Raw genomic sequence first — 20,506 nt, forward strand, 5'->3', positions numbered from 1 at the left:
GGCCTCCCAAACTGCTGGGATTACAGGTTGAGCCACCGCGCCCGGCCCTGCTTGGTTCTTAATTCTGTCAGTGAATAGTTGTATGAGCTTGGGCCAGTGGCCAGTCTGCATCTCAGCTTCCTTACATAAAATGAGAATGATGGAGCTGGCATCATAGACACTGTGGATGATTACAGAGGACAGCTCAGTGCTTGGGTAGGTAGTAAGAACTCAATCAATATCAAGATTTTGAATAATCTCTCATTATTCAAAATTCTGAAGCAAAGGCAGGATTTACTTTACAAGGTAAACCCAGATGGAAGCAGTGCCCACTTGAGTGTTTGGCTTCTCTTTTGTGTCTAAGACCACATATAACAATAGCATTCTAGCAAAAAGAGCTTTGAGAAGCAGAGGGTGCAGCCAGCCTAAATTTCCCTCTCATGTTCTGAAAGCCTGCAGCCATTCTCTCCCAGGACAAACTATTTACAGATTCTAAGTGTTTGGCTTCCAAGTCCCCAAAATACAATCCATTTAGAAAAGCATGACAAATTCCTCGTTTGAAATTCCAAATGTGGCTCCCAGGCTCTGACTAGTACTGAGAACTGTTAGGGAGAAGAAAGAAAAGAGGGGAAGCTATTCTTCTTTAGCTCTGATCCTTCTGCAGAATTTCTCTTTCTCAGTATACCCTGTGGACAACTGACATCAGAATCACTCAGGGGAACCTGCTGCAAAGAGACTCTCAGGCCTCATCCTGGACTTCCAGGTGTGGGCAAGAAAGGCCCATCCCTTGGGCCCTCACGGCCCCCCAGCCCTCCTTCATCCACATCTTCATCCTCATGGGGTGAGTAGCTTAGTCCATAAGACCATGACTCCTGCACATGGAGACATGGCCTCCCTAATGCTGGGGTAGTCACATGTGATATAAGAAATATATTTAGTCTTTGTCCCAGGTTTCTGGCATAGACCTCCTAAGACCCTTGGGTTTTCCACAGTGATAGGAGTGCCTTGTGTAAACCCTTTTCAATCATATCTGAATTTATGTTAATAAGTAGATTTAGAATAGGGCCCCTGGAGAGCCTCAGGATAGGGTGGATCACCAGATAGATAAAGTGACTAGAGGGTTGGAACTTTCAGCTCCCCTCACTAACCTGATGGGAGAGCTAAAGATGGAGTTATAAAAACTCTTAAATAATGATGTAAAGCTTCCAGGTTGGTGAATACCTCCATGAATTAGGAGGGTAGCACACCCCAGCTCCATAGGATCATAAGCTCATGTTCTTGGGACTCTTCCAGACCTTGTCCTGTGCCATGATTTGAATGTGTTCCCTCCAGAATTCAGGTGTTGAAACTTAATGGCCAATGTGATGGTATTAAGAGGTGGGGCAAACAAGAGGTGATTAGTTCAAGGGCCCTTTTCTCATGAATGTGATTAAGGTCCTTAGAAAGGCTTTTGATAACATTGGCCTCTCTTGCTCTTCTGTCTTCCATTATGTGAGGACACAGCATTCCTCCCCTCTGGAAGATGCGGCCCTTACCAGACAACCGAACCTGCTGGTGCCTTGATTTTGGATTGTCAAACCTCCAGAACTATGAGAAAATAGATTTCTGTTCTTTATAAATTGCTAGTCTCAGGTATTTTGTTATAGCAGCACAAAGCAGACTACTATATCCTATATACTCTTCATCTGGCTGTTGACCCGTATCCTTCCTAATGAACTATAAATCTAAATGTAAGTAAAGTGGATTTTCTGAGTTCTGTGAGCTGTTCTAGTAAATTATTGAAGCTGAGGACGTGTTGTGGGAACCCCTGACTTATAGCTGGTTGGTCAGAAGTATGAGTGATCCAAGTCTTGAAACTGTCATCTGAAGTGGGGGCAGTCTTGTGGGACTTAAGCTGTGGGGTCTGCACTAACTCCAGGTAGCATCAAAATTGAATTGAATGGTTGGACATCCAGTCAATGTTGGAGAAGAGATTGGTGTCAGAAAACACTCCATCAAGATATCAAAATTCCCTTCCCAACTGCCCTAAGACCCCTTTATAGGCCCTCTTACTGTTCCTTTTATGGCAGACCTTACAGTCATTTTGCATAGGTCTAAGTTCAACAGTGACCAAGGGGTAGGTGTCTGAAAGGGAGGAAGGACAGATCTTGGATGTATGTCTAATTCTATGTGCACAAGATCCTTCATGGTGCAAGAAAGTATAGGAGTGGGTGGGAAGTAGAAAGACAAGGTGAAATGCTATGGTTTGAGAGCTTTCTTTTGTCTCAGATCCTGCAAATATTAGGAAGTGGTAGTCCTGAGCTTCAGAATCAGAATGTCTGAGGATGGTGGGTGAGAATCTTGCTAGTCTCACTGAATTGATTTAAACATAAGTCTTCAACCTTGGCATATAGTAGAATCACCTGGGTAGCTTTTAAAATGTCCAGGCTCTTCCCCTGCTGCTTGAATTGACCACATCAATATTTTTGGGGCTGAGACCAAGACATCAGTATTTCTCAAAGCTCCTCTGATTCCAATATTTAGCTTAGTTTGAGAGTCCTGGACTAAGCAGATTAGAAAGGCAAATAAAGAAGTGAGATGGGTGGTTGGCAAGATGTCAGTGTAGCGGAGGTGGAACTTATGGTGAAAGATAAATCATGGGCTTCCTAAAGCTAGCAGCCTCTACTCTGCTCCAGTGTACAGCTGCCATATATGGAAGCAGACTTGCCCTGGCCGGATCTTCCCAGTCTTCAAGAGAAGCTTCAGGTGCTTATGTGAAACTTCACACTTCAGCAGCAACTAATTCTTTACTGTTGTAATCAATATGATACAAGCCAGGGGAAACAGCTCCTGTCATGATTTGGTGTTTAAGCTGGCTAGTTTGGGCTTCTGAGTTAGAATCTTCCTACTCAAAGCGTTGTCCACAAACCAGTAACATCAGCATGACCTGGGAGCTCGTTTTAAAGTCAGTAATGAAGTATACTTGTTACAAGGTGCACCTAGACCTACTCTATTAAAATATGCATTTTAATAGAACTTCAAGTTGATTAGCATGCATATTAAAGTTTGAGGATCCCTGAGTAGTAGGTTATAACAGTGTTGTGCTACCAAAACCCAAACCATAGGTGATATGGCTTAGATTTGTGTCCTCCCTTAAATCTCATGTTGAATTGTAATCCCCAGTGTTGGAGGAGGGGCCTGCTGGGAGGTGATTTGATCATGGAGGCAGATTTCTCCCTTGTTGTTCTCTATTATGTGAGTGAATGTAACTATAACTCACTATTATGTGAGTGAGTTCTCATGAGATCTGGTTGTTTTAAAGCATGTGGCACCTCTCCCTTCACTGTCTTCCTCCTGCTTCAGCCATGTAACACGTGCCTGCTTCCCCTTAACCTTTCACCATGACTGTAGGTTTCCTGAGGCTTCCCCAGCCATGCTACCTGTACAGCCTGCAGAACTGTGAGCCAAATAAACCTCTTTTCTTTATTAATTACTCACTCTCAGGTAGTTCTTTAGAGCAGCGTGAGAATGGACTAATACAATAGGTGCGATTCCTTTGTGTGATCCCAGTTTTGCTGGGTTTCGTGATTATGGAATTATATAGCACCTGCTGTGTGTCTCTACAATCAAGACCTCCTTACAGGACACTTGGCAGCCAGATGTATCTTCCGATGTGTCCCCATTAGTCAAACATGACCTTTCAGTCATGTTCTACCTTTCTGAAAGGTGAAATAGAAGAGAAACTGTTTTTCATTTTTTAAAAAATAACTATTAAAATGTCCTTGTCTCCCCATACTGTTCATCGAGGCCCTTAGAAAGGTCATGTCCCCTGTTGTTCCACATATTCACAGATTTTTTTTCCCTCAGCACTTTAGTTTTAATCTTGATTATGCTCTTGTCATTATAATCCAACTAAACTGATGAAAAGCAGACTTGAAAAACCCTGGTATAATAGAAAGATAATTGACTTGGATGGAAGTTGAGCAAATTATAGTTTGGGGTAAACTTCTTCTATCTGGGCAACATATGTAAATAAGTTCATTAGAAAGAAATAAGTCCAGGCCGGGCGCGGTGGCTCAAGCCTGTAATCCCAGCACTTTGGGAGGCCGAGGCGGGCGGATCACAAGGTCAGGAGATGGAGACCATCCTGGCTAACACAGTGAAACCCCATCTCTACTAAAAATACAAAAAATGAGCCGGGTGAGGTGGCGGGCGCCTGTAGTCCCAGCTACTCGGGAGGCTGAGGCAGTAGAATGGCGTGAACCCACGAGGCGGAGCTTGCAGTGAGCTGAGATCCGGCCACTGCACTCCAGCCTGGGCGACAGAGCGAGATTCCGTCTCAAAAAAAAAGAAAAAGAAAAAGAAAGAAAGAAATAAGTCCAGGCATGGTGGCTCGCACCTGTAATCTCAGCACTTTGGGAGACCAAGGCAGGTGGATCACCTGAGATCAGGAGTTCAAGACCAGCCTGGACAACATGGTGAAAACCCATCTCTACTAAAAATACAAAAAAATTAGCTGGGCAAGGTGGCCTGTAATCCAAGCTACTCGGCTGAGGCAGGAGAACTGCTTAAACTTGGGAGGCAGAGGTTGTAGTGAGATGAGATCGTGACACTGCACTCCAGCCTGGGCAACAGAGTGAGACTCCATCTCAAAAAAAAAAAAAAAGAAAGAAAAAGAAAAAGAAAAGAAAAAAGTCTTGCAGGAGGATTTATCAATTTTATTAATCTTTTCAGGTAAATAAACCAAACTTTTAGCCTTGTGGATTTTCTCTATTGCTGTCTGCTTTCTATTTTGCTGATTTCTGCCCTCATTTTTAGTATTTCATTCTTTTACTTTCTCTGGGTTTAATATGCAGTTTCTTTTCCAGCTTCTTGAGATAGAAACTTACAGCATTGATTTTCATCCTTTCTTCTTTTTTAACATATACTTTTAAATCTCTGCACTTTCTTCCAAACATTGCATAAGCTTTACACATTGCATGTTGTTTTGGTATGTTGCATTCTCATTGTTGTTTAGTTCAAAATATGTTCTTGTTTTTATCTTGGTTTTTCTCTAGTTTTTTAATCCATGAGTTATTTAGAAGGCTATTACTTATTTTCCAAATTTTGAATATACTTACCTATTTTCCTGTTACTGATTTCTGGCTTAATTCCACTATGGTCAAAGCATATACCCCACATGATTTCAAGATTTCGAAGTTTTGAGTCTTACTTTATGACCTAGTACATAGTCTTTGTTCATAAATCTTCATTGTCTACTTAGTGCGTATTGTATTATATAACTGTTAAATGTAATGCATTACATATGTGATTTATATTATGTTTGTCAATTGTGTTAAACAAATCCTCTGTGTTCTTAGTGATTTTCTCTCTCTCTCTCTTTTTTTTTTTCCTTCCTGCTTGTTTTGTTAGTAACAGAGACGGATATGTAAAAATCTCCATCTGTGATTGTGGATTTATTTAATTCCCCCTATAATTGTCAACCAAAAAAACCCCTGATATAGTTGTTAACATTAGGTGAAGTAGCTGGGCGTGGTGGCTCACGCCTGTAATCCCAGCACTTTGGGAGGCCAAGGTGGGCTGATCACGAGGTCAGGAGATCAAGACTATCCTGGCTAACATGGTGAAACCCAGTCTCTACTAAAAATATATGTATAAAAAAAAAATGACCAGGCACGGTGGCAGGTTCCCATAGTCCCAGCTGCTGGGGAGGCTGGGGCAGGAGAATGGCGTGAACCCGGGAGGCGGAGCTTGCAGTGAGCCGAGATTGTGCCACTGCACTCCAGCCTGGGCAACAGAATGAGACTCTGACTCAAAAAAAAAAAAAAAAAAAAAAAAAAATAGATGAGGTAGCCTTAAGGCAGCCCGACCCAACAGAACCTTCTGTGATGATGAAAATGTTATCTGTGCTATCCCATAGGGTAACCAATAGCCCTACTGAGCAATTGAAATGTGACTAGCACAAAGGAGGGGCTGACTTTTGAAAAATTTCTTTAATTAATTTAAATTTAAATAGGCACATGGCTAGTGGCTACTGTATCGAACAGCATTACTTCAAGGCAAGAAAATACAGAAAGGACATTTCATAATAAAGAGAACAATGTATTTGAGAAACAATACTAAAAATGTATACACCCAATATTTATACCTTCAAACTATATGAAGCAAAAATTACCAGATCTAATATGCACAGATATGTTCGAAGAGATAATGCTTATAACGTGGGGACTTCCTATATCTTTCCTGCCTGCAAAACACCAGAACACCCTAGTCACCAAAAGGAATCATGATCTGTTTAATTGGGAGGAAAAATGTAATCCAGTACTTTAAATCTGTAGTCTTAAAGATGCATGCACATGTTCAGGGGGTAAAAGGAAAGATGATCTATTAGCATATGGGAAAAGTGTACTAGAATTTCACTTGTAGGGGAAATTAGCTTTACTCATACCTATTATCAGTGTTGACACTGGCCCCATATTAGTTTGTTAAAAGGTTATGAGTGACTTACAGGGCTTGAGGCCTTCTGAGGAAAGAAGAGGACACCATACCTCCCTCGCCCCACTTTTTTTTGAGACCAGGTCTTGCTTTGTCACCCAGGCTCGAGTGTGGTGGTATGATCATAGCTCAATGCCTTGAACTCCTGGACTAAAGTGATCCTCCTGGCTCGGCCTCCCAAAGCACTAGGATTACAGGCATTAGCCATGGCACCTGGCCTGTCCCACACGTTCGAGGACTTGGACAGTGGTGCCCTTGCTTATATAATGACTTTTCAGCTCATTTCAACACATCCAGTGTACACATGCTCAGATTAAATGGATTTACAGGCTACCCTATCTATTTTAGCCAAACAAACCCTCACCAAATGGACTAAACCCTGTAAAGACAGGGAGATGAACCACATGAGCAAGTGTGCCAACGGCAAACACAAGGAGAACGGCACAGTTGACTTTTCTCCTTTCCTACATTCCGAGGTGAAAACAATCAGATACTGCAGGAGAATACATTTAAAAAGTAATTTTATGAAGAAGACTATCTGAAATATGTATTTACTTTCTCACAGCTAACTGTGAGCCTTGCCTTAAGTGTATGGCATGTTAACGAAAGTGGCAAGCCATTGTCATTAGCAGACACTTAAAAATTAAGCGTCCAACAGAAAGTCAAACCTTTACAACTGGTAGATGGGAATGAATAAAAGGAGTGTAATAAAGCGGTAGCCTTGACAAAGGATGCACGTCTTCCATTTTAATCTTTAAATCTGTGTGAGGAATCTTTTTTTCCCCCCAGCAGTGACAGCCATTAAAACCAAATATGAAAAAGACAATCCGAACTTAAGATCAGAGTTTTGGATTCCTGTATCAAAGTGTTAAGTGAGGAGTTTTGAAAATAATAAAGTCTATTCAAACATATGGACTCTCTATATTGATGGCAAAGATTTGTTTTGAATAATTAACAAATAAAATAAAATATCATTTTCATCTTTATTCTTTTTCATTATTTATAGTTTATTATAATTTAAAATATATATATTACACATTCATTTATAATGAACATATATATGTGTTAGTCTAGTAATACCTACAATGTAAACATGGATATGCAAATAAGTGAATATGCCTATGACGGGGGCTGTGAGTGTCTAATTTTTAGGGGCATGAAATGGAAAAGTTTGGATACCACTGCCGCAAATTACTGGCCTAATATTTAATTTTGCTCTAGTGGAAAACTAAAAGGTATTGGGTTGCCAATGCCCAACTTTAATTTTCACAAAAATAAAATGTGCCAAAGCCAGGAGATCCTAACTTTGAAATAGTTACTACCCTACAGGGGTTCCATTATTTATAGTGTAGAAATTCCACAAAATTTCTGTCTAGGTGATGCTACCAGGTTATGATTTATTTACAATTTGGTAAAACAAAATGGGTGAAAGATTGCCATCCTTCAAGTTCAAATACTCATTTTTAACTCAGATTTTGTAGGTTTTCTGATATTTTAAAAACTTAATGTGTAAGTTAACATCAATTAAATAATATATATCCAAATATATATTAGGTTGGTGCAAAACTAACTGTGGTTTTAGCCATTACTCTGAATTGCAAAGATCACAATTACTTTTGCACCAACCTAATAAGTTTTTCTCTTTTATATTTTGGCCTGTTGTTATTGCAAAATCATTTAACTATTAAGGGAGGAAACCACCCCTTATATTGTCCTATGCCCAATTTCTGACTCCAGAGAAAGAAGAAGTAAACACTAAAAGGCAGAAATGGAATCCACAGGTAGATAGCCCAGCACCACATCCTGGGCCTGGTAGTTAAAAATCAACCCCTGACCTGACTGCTTGTGTTATCTATAGATTCCAGACATTGTATGGAAAAGCATCATGAGAATCCCTGTCCTGTTCTGTTCCATTCTGATTACCAGTGCATGCAGCCCCCAGTCACATACCCCCTGCTTGCTCAATCGATCATGACCCTTTCACTTGTGCCCCCTTAGAGTTGTAAGCCCTTAAAAGGGACAGGAATTGCTCACTCGGGGAGCTCGGTTTTTGGAGACATGAGTCTGCCGATGCTCCCAGCTGAATAAAGCCCTTTCCTTCTACAACTCTGTGTCTGAGGGGTTCTTGTCTGCGGCTCGTCCTGCTACACTATCAAGTCTATGAATAAAACCTATTATGTACAGAATCCACATAACCTCTTAAGTTCAAATCAAAATAATACAAAACGTTTCAGTAGAAGATTTTGCATTGCTGTGAAGCACTTTATGTGGTTTAAAACCACACTTCTGAATAAATTGTAAGGCTAGACTTATAGTCAAAACCGGTAATCATTAACAAGAAGTTCTAATAATAAATAGCTGTTTATTTGATAAAAGGTTGACAATAGCCACCAAAATTAAATACTAAAAATTCGTATTAAAATACCATGCGCTTTCTATGTAAGCATTTTTTACTAATTGTTTGCTTATCCCTGGGCTTGAATTAGATGGTTCTGATCATTCTCTCCAGGTTTTTAAACTATTACAAAGCACGGCATGTGCAGTGGTCAAATCTCATTCAATCTTACACTGATGTCATCATTTCCTTGTTTTATCTGAATAGTGGTTATATAAGCCAAGGTGCTTTCAAACCTATAGGCAAAGATTATTAACACTAACTATAATAGGGGTTGGGCAATGTTAATGTCTTATTTCCATTTACTCTCTATTATCCCCAAACAGAGAACACATCAAATAACTAGGTTTTGCAGCAAGCTAAAGAATTAAGGCCCCTCCAAACAAGTTCAACATTTCAATAAAATGACCCCATGATGATACCACAGGTGTGAATCACACATCAAGGACACGCACTCAGAGTCCATTGAGAACTTAAATTTGAAACTGTAGAGTCTGACAGCTCCCTGACACAAATACAACCAACAGAAACTGTGACCTGCATGGTTCAGAGCTTATTTCCTTCATTGGCATCCTGAACTTCTAATTTTAATATCAATTAGCACAAGTGTAAGAGTGAAGATATAAGTCAGGACTTGCATGCATACATATACCCCTTGCCAGCAAAAGGATTTGTCTTATGGAAAGACAGAGGGAGGAAGGCAGAAAAAACTCGATATTCAACAGAACAAAGAATTAAGAGAGCTGTTGATCTTAATCATAATCATTGTACTGATTTCCTTTTAGTAAAGATCTGTTTTAGAAGGAAAATGGTAAACAAATTAGCCTCATGATTCCCGCAAGGGGAAAAATAATTTGTATTTGTAACAGTCACGATAAAGTGTTCTGTTCTTTAAAATATGGCCACAACTAAAGGTAATTATGGTAACCGTGACAAAGAGTATTGTTTTAGAAATGACTCCGTAAAATGATTTAATAGCCATTACTCACACATTTTAAGGAAACTGTCTTATAGGAGAACACCAGGCTGTTAATCTATATAGGTTGCAATCATAGAAAATGGTGATGTTTTATTATTTTTTTAAGTTATTGTTGCAGGATGCTATGCATGCATATAAAATACAAGCTGATGGCCAGGCGCGGTGGCTCGCAGCTGTAATTCCAGCACTTTGGGAGGCCAAGGTGGGCAGATCACCTGAAGTCAGGAGTTCGAGACCAGCCTGGCCAACATGGTAAAACCCCATCTCTACTAAAAATACAAAAATTGGTTGGGTGTGGTGGCAGGTGCCTGTAATCCCAGCTACTCTGGAGGCTGAGGCTGGAGAACCACCTGAACCCAGGAGACAGAGGTTGCAGTGAGCTGAGATCGCACCACTGCACTCCAGCCTGGGTGACAAGAGCGAAACTCCATCTCAAAATAAACAAATGTAGAATAAAAACTGATTTCAGGTTTAAAAAGAGGGGGAAGTGATTTAGTACGATATGCAGCTCAGATTACACTTTTCTTGATGAGATTCGGTCTTAAAGGGGTCTCTGCCAAATTCAAAGAGAAAATTAAATCAACGGAGGGTTCTGTGTTGAATTTCCTCTTACGGCATTTATGAAGTTATTGCCTCCAAAAAGAAAGCATGCAGGCCAAAGCAAAGTTATGAAAGTCTGGAACTTTAAAAGAGGGAATCCACAGCTTGTTCTGAGACCATTTGCTCAAGCCAGTCCCTCTACAGACGTGCCACCTTTGCCAGCAAGGTCCTGCAAGACGTAACTCATTGTTTTCCACCCAGTTCACTACATTCTTGCTACTGTGTAGCTTCCTCAGAGCACTCACTCTATTTTTGGAGCTTCTGTCAACCTATGGCCCATGTCACACAGTCTAGTCCTTGTCTCATCTCTTCATTCCACTTGGCTATGTTGCCCTAGTGAGATTACTAAAAGCAGAGACTGTGCCCCTTCTTCTTTAGAAGCTCGCCCTATTTCTAGATTGGCTGACTGAGGCACAGGGCTATGCTTTAAGGCTTGGGCTCATCTAGGAAGAGACCGATTAATACCGCTTCAGTTCAGTCTGTGAAGCAGTACTTAGGGGCCCTGTGAATGCCGGAGAATAATTCCCAGTGGTTCTATGCGATATGAACAGAACATTGAAGAAAATATGTTAAAAAAAAAAAAACCCAATAACATATAAATCAGCCCTGATTATGTTAGAGTCCACCACATAAGCCTTTTTTTTTTTTTTCTTGACAGAGTCTCTCTCTCTCTCTGTCACCCAGGCTAGAGTGCAGTGGCGCGATCTCGGTTCACTGCAACCTCTACCTCCCGGGTTCAAGCGATTCTCCTGCCTCAGCCTCCCAAGTAGCTAGGACTACAGGCACGTGCCACCATGCCCAGCTAATTTTTGTATTTTCAGTAGAGACCGAGTTTTGCCATGTTGGCCAGGCTGGTCTTAAACTCCTGACCTGAAGTGATCCACCTGCCTCGGCCTCCCAAAGTGCTGGCATGAGCCACCACGCCTGGCCAAGCCTATTTATTTATTTATTTATTTATTTATTAGAATTACTAAAAAATAATGTAACTGAGAAATCAAAAGCAGACAGGCTTTCTAGCATGCTGTGGTAATGTTTGGTTCCTGGCTTTATTACCTGTGATTTTTGTGACCAGTCACCTGCTTTGAGGTCTCCGTTTCTTCACTTGTAGGGATGTGTGTGGGTGGATGATGGCAATGGTGTTAATATCTACTTCCAAGCTTTATTGGGACATGACACATAATATTAAATCTAGACACCACTGGATCTGCTGAATCATATGGCCCAAGTGACAGAGCTGCTTGTATAGCAGCCTGGACCTGTTATAAAACCTTTTCTTGTTCTGGGATCTACTCAAAACTAGCAGCTTCTTGGGTCACTAAATAAATGAGTGGGAGTAACACACCCAAATGAGGAATATACTGCCTCCAAAATTGAAAGAAGCTCACTAGGCATTGTCCCTCTTTTTTGATTTAGGAGGGGCCAGATGCAACATCTTATCCTTCAACACACAAGAATATATCAACATGTCCCATGCCACAGGACTCCTAGGAATTTCACTGAGGCAGAAGGTCCCTAAACTTTGTCAGATGTATCTCCTACTCTCTGACATGCAAATGTCTTACCAATAAGACTAGAGTAGTTGCTACTTCTTGCTCACTAGGTCCAATCAGCATAATGTCATCTATGTAATGGACTAGTGATGAAAGCCAATTAAGATCACTGTGAACTAAATTATAACATAGGGCAGGAGAATTGATATGCCCCTTAGGAATGACAGTGTAGGTGTATTGCTGGCCTTGACAGCTGAAAGCAAACTGCTTCTTGTGAGTCTTATTGACAAGGATGGAAATAAAGGTATTTGACAGATCAATAACTGCATACCAGGTACCAGGGGATGTGCTAATTAATTAGCTCAGGTAATGAAACCACATCTGGTACAACAACTGCAGTTGGAGTCACCACCTGGTTAAACTTTCCATGTTACTCTCCATCATCCTGTTTTGTGCACAGGTCAAATAAGTTGAACGGGAGTATGGTGAGACTCACCAGCCCTGTGACTTCGAAATTCTTGATGGTAGTACTAATCTCTGCCTTCCTTCAGGAATGTGGTACTGCTTTTGGTTTATAATTTTTCTAGGTCGAAACAGTTCTAGTGGCTCCCACTTGGCCTTTCCCTCTGTAATAGCCCTCACTCCACAGGTCACAGGAACCAATGTAGCAATTCCATCAGGGACTATATCTATTCCAAGTATACATTTCAGACTAGGGAAATAACCACAGAATAAGTTTAGAGACTCATGAAGTTCACTGTGAGATGGACCTGAATTAAAACTGTTGATCACCTGACCTCCATCAGCCCTACTCTGCCTGGTGGACCACAGTGAAATACTGGGTCTTCTGGAATAAATGTCAGTTCAGAGCCAGTGATCAGTAGTCCCCAAAAGGTCTGGTTACTTCCTTTTCTCCAATGCATAGTTACCTGGTAAAACACCATAGGTCCATTTGGAGAAGGGTGGGAGAGAGATGAACAGTATAAATTTTCAGTAATGTACAGGGGTCTTTCCTCAAAGAGACTCAGCCTCCCCTTCATTGAAAGGGTTTTGGGTCTATAAACTCGCTCAAGGGTGGGAATTCCTTGAAGGAGAGTGACTCTCTGCTTTCATGATTCAGGTAATACTATTTTTTCATTTAACATAGAAATTTTCTGCTTACAGAAAAAGAATGTAGTCAGCTACCTAGCTCTTTTACTTCCCAGGAATCTCATGATCAATTGGCCAGTGCCATGGTTCTCTGTGTTAGAGCATTTTGGTAGCTGCCTGACTCCACTGTTCATCATGGTAATCATGCCCACCTTGCCTTTGATGGTCGAGTGCTGCCACTTGGCCCCTGCCACACTGGGATCCAATCATTCCTGTTACATTTAGATTTCTCAATTCAGTGACTGCAGTTTCTATTGTAAGTTCTGACCTACAGAGTAGAGTGTCACAGAGCTCTTCAAGGATGCCAGGACTCCCTCACAAACTTACTTCTCACAGTTATGGTGAAAAGTATGTCTCCAGGACCCTCCCAATGTGAGTGAGTCATTCTTGAATGACAAACCCACTCTAACATCCCAATGTCTCTAAGTCATTTAATCCCTCCCTCTACATTAAACCAAGGGAAGTTCAGCATTTCCAACTTGCTCACTGTGGGTGACCTTCTGGCCCATGTTTCAGCCAACTGACTAAACAAATGATTACAGCACTTTCCAAATGCCTGAGCTGCAAAATTAAATGCATGCTGTCTCCTTCCTTTATCCATATCAATAAATTCATTTTGATCTAATTTGTGTTTCTCCTACCATGATCCTACGTTCTTAATATGCATTCCCTCACATGTTTTCCAAACTTTTATAAATTAGAAAATTTAAATACTTAATATTTATTTGGAGTATAGCATAAATCCTCATGAACTGCACTTTGTACCTCACCTTTAGGGGCATCTTGGGACTTGAACGTAGTTATAGGTCTAGAAACAAAGAGGGGTCCTGAATAGAATCAGCATCATCTTGCATGGCAACTGCCTTGGGGGAGGCCCTTAGAGTTTCCTCTGGTGATGCAGGATTAACCCCCTTAGAAGAGGCTGGAGAGGGCTCTTCTGCTGGCAAAGAACCCTTATCATAATTTAGGGGCTCAATGTCCTCAGCTTCATCAGGGCTGAAGCTGATCTCCATTCCAACTTTGAGCAACACATTCCTTCCTGATTAATACACTGACTTTATCAGTAGACACCTTGTGAGGCTGAGGGTTCAAATTATGTTTGTTTGGCCAGTCATGGGATGAGATCCTGCATTTGATTTTCAGTGATCTTAGTCCTAACGCTATAGGAGATAAAGGTCTCCTTGAGGGCACACAATTGCAGCTTTTAAATCAAGTATGCAGCATTTGACCTGAGAATCCAAACCCTGAGCTCATTCTTTGCTCAATGACAATAGAAGCCAACCTCTTTACATTTGTTGCTTTGCCAATCATGTTCAAAAGCATTATATACACAGTCAACAAAATCTTTGCCTCTTATAAGTGGTTAATTAGGAGTATCCAATGGTAATATTTTGCATATCTCTATTGACAGAGTATACCATGGACTATCTATCAGTGCCTTCTTTATTAATGGAAACAGAGTTATTTGCATCGTTAAACCTAATTGGATGAGAGAACCAATTGCAGAAACCTCAGCACCAATTCAGGAAACCCATCCTTACAATTCTCTTCCTCTAGAACCACTCTTGGGGCAAAAATCTGTATTAGTCTTGGTTCTCCAGAGAGACAGAATCAACAGTGTGTGTGTGTGTGTGTGTGTGTGTGTGTAATACCCCATCAGCTGTCCTCATTTTCAGGCCATCAGACTCAGACCAAATGAATGGGTACCCTGTGGACCAGTCAAGTTAACACATACAGTTAATTAGCATATTATGTATAGATTGAAAAAATGGCCACAGTTATTTTTCAGCTCCTCCTATTAACACTTAGAGTCTACTTCTTTCCCACTTGAATCTGGGCAGGTATTGGGATTTGCTTTGGACAGTAAAATGTGGTCAAAGTGACAATATGCCAGTTTTGGGCCTAGGCCTTAAGAAGTCTATGCTCCTGCTTTTGAGCAAGCTTCAATTAGCCTGCTAGTAGAAGAGAGACACAGGGCCCAATCACTCCTGATGTCCCAATTGTCAGCCAGCCAGCTGCCAGCCAGGTAGGTAAGACCATCCTCAACTAGCCAGGCTTCAGTTGATCTGCTAGCTGAACACAGATACCTGCCTAAGACCAGCTGGGATCAATGGAGCCCAATGAAAATCAGCAGAAAGTTTTAGCTGACCCATAGACTTGTGAGCAGTAACATATGGTTATTGTCTCAACAGTGACTTGTTTTCAAGTCATTAAGTTTTGAAGTGGTTTGTTATGCAGCTAAAGATCACTGACCCAGATGCCTTGTCAGTCATTTTAAGTTAGAGGCATCTGCTTTGGACCATTTCCTGTGCCCTCTGAGGTGGGAATCATGAAATATGTATGGAGAAACTATTAAATCTATTATGCAGTTTATAAAGCATAAACTCTGATAAGCTGGTTCTACAGCAAGCCTGCATATATATGCATTGTCATTATAGACAGCCCTCCTCAAGAGTCCACAAATGAATTCAAACCATCAATACTCAGGACAGGCTAGTAACACAAAATATGCCTGAAATTTTTTGTTTCATGAATGAGCAGATTGCTATATATAAGTCATAACAGAATTGGATGAATCACTTTTTATACAGTATAGATCTCTAAAGCCTGTGGTTAGGGACTTAAAATAAGGTTTCATGGGTATAATCAGAAAAAAAAACTCATGAAAAGGAAAGAATGTGACAATGGTGGAGACTCTGAAATAGGTCTAACAAAGTAACCAAAAGCAGACAAAAAGCCATGTCCATGGTCTATCAGTCCTGCTACCAGCCTCACCTCAAAGGCACTCTGAATTTATCTGCTACTCATCTCTTGTGGCTCTCAGTCCCTCTTGCACTTGGTGCCTCATTGTTCAACAAGCCAGGCCCTTAGCTCTTGAAATTTACTCTTCCTAGAAAGCTCTTCCCACAGATACCTTATGGGTCACAGAGTGCTCAAATATTTGGTCAATCATTATTCTGAATGTTTCTGTGAGGGTGTTTTTGGATGAGATTAACGTTCAAATCAGTAGCCTGAGCAAAACAGATTACCCTCCCTAATGTGGGAGGGCCTCATCCAATCAGTTGAAGGCCTGAATAGAACAAAAGGTTAACATTCCCCTGAGTAAGAAAGAATTCTCCTGCCTGATGGTCTCTGAACTAAGACATTAACTAAGACATTGGTTCTTTCTTTCTTTTTTTCTTTCTTTTTTTTTTTTTTTTGACAGAATCTCACTCTGTCACCCCGGCTAGAGTGCGGTGGCACGGTCTCAGCTCACTGCAACCTCTGCCTCCTAAGTTCAAGCAATTCTCCTGTCTCAGCTTTTTGTATTTTTAATAGAGATGGGGTTTCACCATGCTGGCCAAGCTAGTCCTGAACTCCTGACTTCAAGTGATCTGGCTGCCTTGGCTTCTCAAAGTGCTGGGATTACAGGTGTGAGCCACTGCTCTGACCAGCAGCCTGTGGCTTTTGAACTTAAACTGGGACATGTGCTCTGCAGATTTTGGACTTGCCAGCCTCCATAATCACATGAACCAATTCCTTTGCAATAAATCTCATGCACATACACGTACATATGTAAGTGTGAATATCTCCTATTGGTTCAATTTCTCGGAGGAACTCTAATATATCTCCTTTCTGGAGGTCACCTTCTCAGTAAAGTCTTCCATAACCATCCTATTAAAACAGAAAACTATTCCCTATGCCTCTTTCTTTATTAATTCTCCGTAGCTTTTTGTTTACTACATCCAACATGCTACAAATTTACCTCTTTATTTTATGTATTGCTTGCCTATGAAAACTTAATGGGAGCAGGGGTTTTTGTTCATCTTTCCCCTCACTTCCCCAGGCTTCTCCAGCATACAGGACAATGCCTGGCACATAGTATATGTGCAATAAATATTTGTTGAATCAATAAACTTGAAAAAAAAGAAATTCAGTAGTTCAAGTGTTGCTTTTGGTCAGATATTTTTTTTCTGAGCTCTGCAGATTTCACACATACAACCCACAAGAAATGTGGTTGTAATGGTCTGCATAACTGCCACAGAGAATATTCCAGAAGGATGGGCAAGAGCATGGAAGGGAAAAAGACTTTTCAGATAACTCACCTGGGAAAGCAGACATTAGGGAAGGCATGAAGTTAGGGTATTAGATTTTTGTGGCTGCTATATTGACTTACCAAAAATTGAGTGGCTTAAAACAATAGAAATGTATTCTTTCACAGTTATGGAGGCCAGAAGTCTGAAATCAACATGTCAGCAGGGCCATACTCCTTTGGGGGAATTGGTTCCTTGCTTCTTTCACTTTCCAGTAGCTGTCACCATTCCTTGACCTGAGCCTGCACCACTCCAGTCTCTGCCTCTGTGGACACATTGCCTCCTCCTCCTCTTCTTTATGTGTGAAATCTCTCCCTGCCTCACTCTTCTTAGGACATACATTGATATGGTTTGGCTGTGTCTCCACCCATATCTCATCTTGAATTGTAGCTCCCATAATCCCCATGAGTAATGGGAGGGACCCAGTGGGAGATAACTGAATCATGGGGGTGGGTTTTTCCTGTGCTGTTCTCATGATAGTGAATAAGTCTCATGAGATCTGATGGTTTTAAAAAGGACAGTTCCCCTGCACATGCTCTTTTGCCTGTTGCCATGTAAGACATGCCTTTGCTCCTCCTTTGCCTTCCACCATGATTGTGAGACCTCCCCAACCATGTGGAACTATGAGTCCATGAAACTTCTTTTTCTTTATAAATTACCCAGTCTCTGGTATGTCTTTATTAGCAGCATGAGAACAGACTAATACACACATCATTGGATTTAGGGCCCACATGGAAGACTCAAGATAATCTCCTCATTGCAAAATCCTTACCTTTATAACATCTTTAAATATCTTTTTTCTAAACAAGGGAACATTCACAGGTTCCAGGAAACAGGATAAGGACATGTCTTTTTGGGGACCACCACTCAACTCATAACGGTGAGATAAAAAATTGGATTGTGCCACGATTCCACAATGACAATCCTTGAGGTTGTTGTTCAGCTGCTGACATGGGAGTACTTTCTGAGGGATGTGGGCCTGTGTAGTCAAGATAACTAAGCCCTCTCAGGGTTCCCTAAGGACTCAAACTAATCCAAATTAATAAGTAAAGCTTTAAACATTTACTTATTAAGGTAAAGATCATTTTCAGGAAACCATGTGCTGGAAGCAAGACCAAGCATTTTCTTTAAACAAGAGAGTCAGCTGTGGGTCAGGCTTTTGATTCTGATTCTTTTCTTTCCCTTCTCCTAATCTTATGATAGGGATTCTTATAATCTGGCTCAAGAGCTATCATGTGCTCTAATCCACGGAAAGGCAATACATTGCACTTTGCACTCAAATTTTTAAAATGTTATCAAGGTCATCTCTTAAGCAATCTCTTAAGCAGCACGAGGACATGCAAAGAGATCCAAGTTCAGAATTTCTGGCTGTTTTTCCTGGTGCTAGTCTCTATATCCCATGACTGTATTTTCACCTTTCCCTGATGTTCAGGAGGCTTGAAACTTTTACATGAAATTTATTTTGTTTAAAGTATTATAATGGGCAGTTTTCAGGACCAAGTGTTCCACAATTTATTTAAATATCCCATATAACCCTCCAGTTCCCTGAGTAAGTATAAACAACTATTTTATTTAAATTTTAAGACACCAAATTTTATTATAGCCAGAAATAGTTTTTGCTATTAGAAGTGGAACCACTTAAGTCTCTGACCTTACCATTCCTAGGCCAATAAAATATCTATTAAAAGGTCATATGCCAGTGACATGTAATATCTACTAAGTGAATTCATAAGTTTGATTCTGGCATTAAAAACTCTTTGAAAATTAAACTTTCACTACCCTGGGCACTCTGCCTATGGGATAGCCCGGCTATGCAAGGAGCAATACAAAAGAAAGAAAGAAGCAGAGAAAGAAAGAAAGAGAAAGAAAGAAAGAAAGAAAGAGAGAGAGAGAGAGAGAGAGAGAGAAAGAAAGAAAGAAAAAGAAAGAAAGAAAGAAAGAAAGAAAGAAAGAAAGAAAGAAAGAAAGTTAAATTTCAATTGAAAATGGAGAAATGTATTTCAAAAATTCATTTAGCAAAATATAAATAACGAGCTGGGCATGGTGGTATGTGCCTGTAGTCCTGGCTACTTGGGAGGCTGAAGTGGGAGGATCGCTTGAGCCCAGGAGTTTCAGGCTATGGCAAGCTACAGTTGTACTACTGCACTCCAGGCTGGGTGACAGAGTGAGAGTTTGTCTCTAAAATAAATAAATAAGTAACAACATAAACTTTTATATTTTGGGGCTTAGTTTTTAGGAAAAAAGAGGCACATAACAATAAAATAAACTGGTGGCATTTATTCCACATCTCAGGTCTTAGTGATGGACTCCACTATTTCCTTAAAAACTAATCAATTAATACAGTAAAATAAAATAAAGCAATTTTTTCTTAAACATGTAAGACAAACTTTGATCCAGATTGGGTGCTCTAGAGGGCTGTTTTCTGCATGGTTTGTCTCCTCCGTCATTATCCACAGGACTCTGAGTTGTAGGAATATGCCGGTGCAGAGTTGAGGCCCAGCTTCATCTCCAATAGTTGAGGCCCAGCTTCATCTCCAATGTCATGGAAAGGGACTGTACATCCTGGAAACAGAGCCCTGTGCTCCCCTATGCCACTTGGACACAGCCTGGGGAGAGAGTGATCTCCTGGGTGTATCCACATTAGAGACCCCGCTCTTTTATCACGACCTGACCTTCATACTGATGACCCCAAGACACTATACACCAAGGCCAAATAATCTAATTAGTAATAAGAGTAAGGTGTTGGTAGAGTGATTTTAAAATAAGGATTGAGAGAAAGAAAGATCATCAGTTAACATGCGGTCAACATTCTAATGCAATCTGATATGGCTGTCCATCATGTGGCAGAGAGATGTGGGGGCCAAGGAAACAGCTAGGCTACCTTCTCCTCCTGTCCAGGGTGCTATGAATTTAAGCAGCAGTAATAGACTGATGGCAGTGGAAGCCTCCACCTGTGAAGATCAGTGTGCTTCTAAAGGCTATGTCTGAAACTTAAGGGATTCTGGACTCCGTGTGACATCTATGCAAAATCTGGGCTAGAATATACATCCTACCCAGACATACTGATGCCAGCCTTCAGACAGATTTTACTACAATGAGTACATGGAGACTCATATTCAGTAGGTTCTGATGAGATGTTTAAATATTAAAAAAATAACTGTACAGCTTACCTTCATTTAGAAAGGGTATTTGATCTGATAAATAAAGGAAAATGAAGTAATGGGTGGGTGGTCTTGATTGTTTTCTTTATCTTCCTAATCCTTAGCTGGGGAATATTCTTTTTCTACCAAATGTGTATTGGGTGGTGCTTACCTATGCTTTCTTCTCAGAGACATAAAAGCAGAATATTGCCATTTCATGGATTACA

The 20,506-nt window shown here is 40.7% G+C and overlaps 1 protein-coding gene and 1 non-coding gene across 4 annotated transcripts in view; both read right to left on the reverse strand.

Moving 5' to 3' along the window:
* The window catches only part of PLCB1 (phospholipase C beta 1), a 587,065-nt gene that overhangs the window by 110,526 nt on the left and 456,033 nt on the right, over nt 1-20,506 (reverse strand). The gene's annotated exons all lie outside the window — the stretch shown is intronic.
* On the reverse strand, nt 19,553-19,783 carry LOC115893025. Its single transcript, XR_004052984.1, has one exon. It is a non-coding gene; the product is annotated as a small nucleolar RNA SNORA73 family (small nucleolar RNA).

Source organism: Rhinopithecus roxellana, chromosome 13 (assembly GCF_007565055.1).
Source record: "Rhinopithecus roxellana isolate Shanxi Qingling chromosome 13, ASM756505v1, whole genome shotgun sequence".
NCBI lineage: Eukaryota > Metazoa > Chordata > Mammalia > Primates > Cercopithecidae > Rhinopithecus > Rhinopithecus roxellana.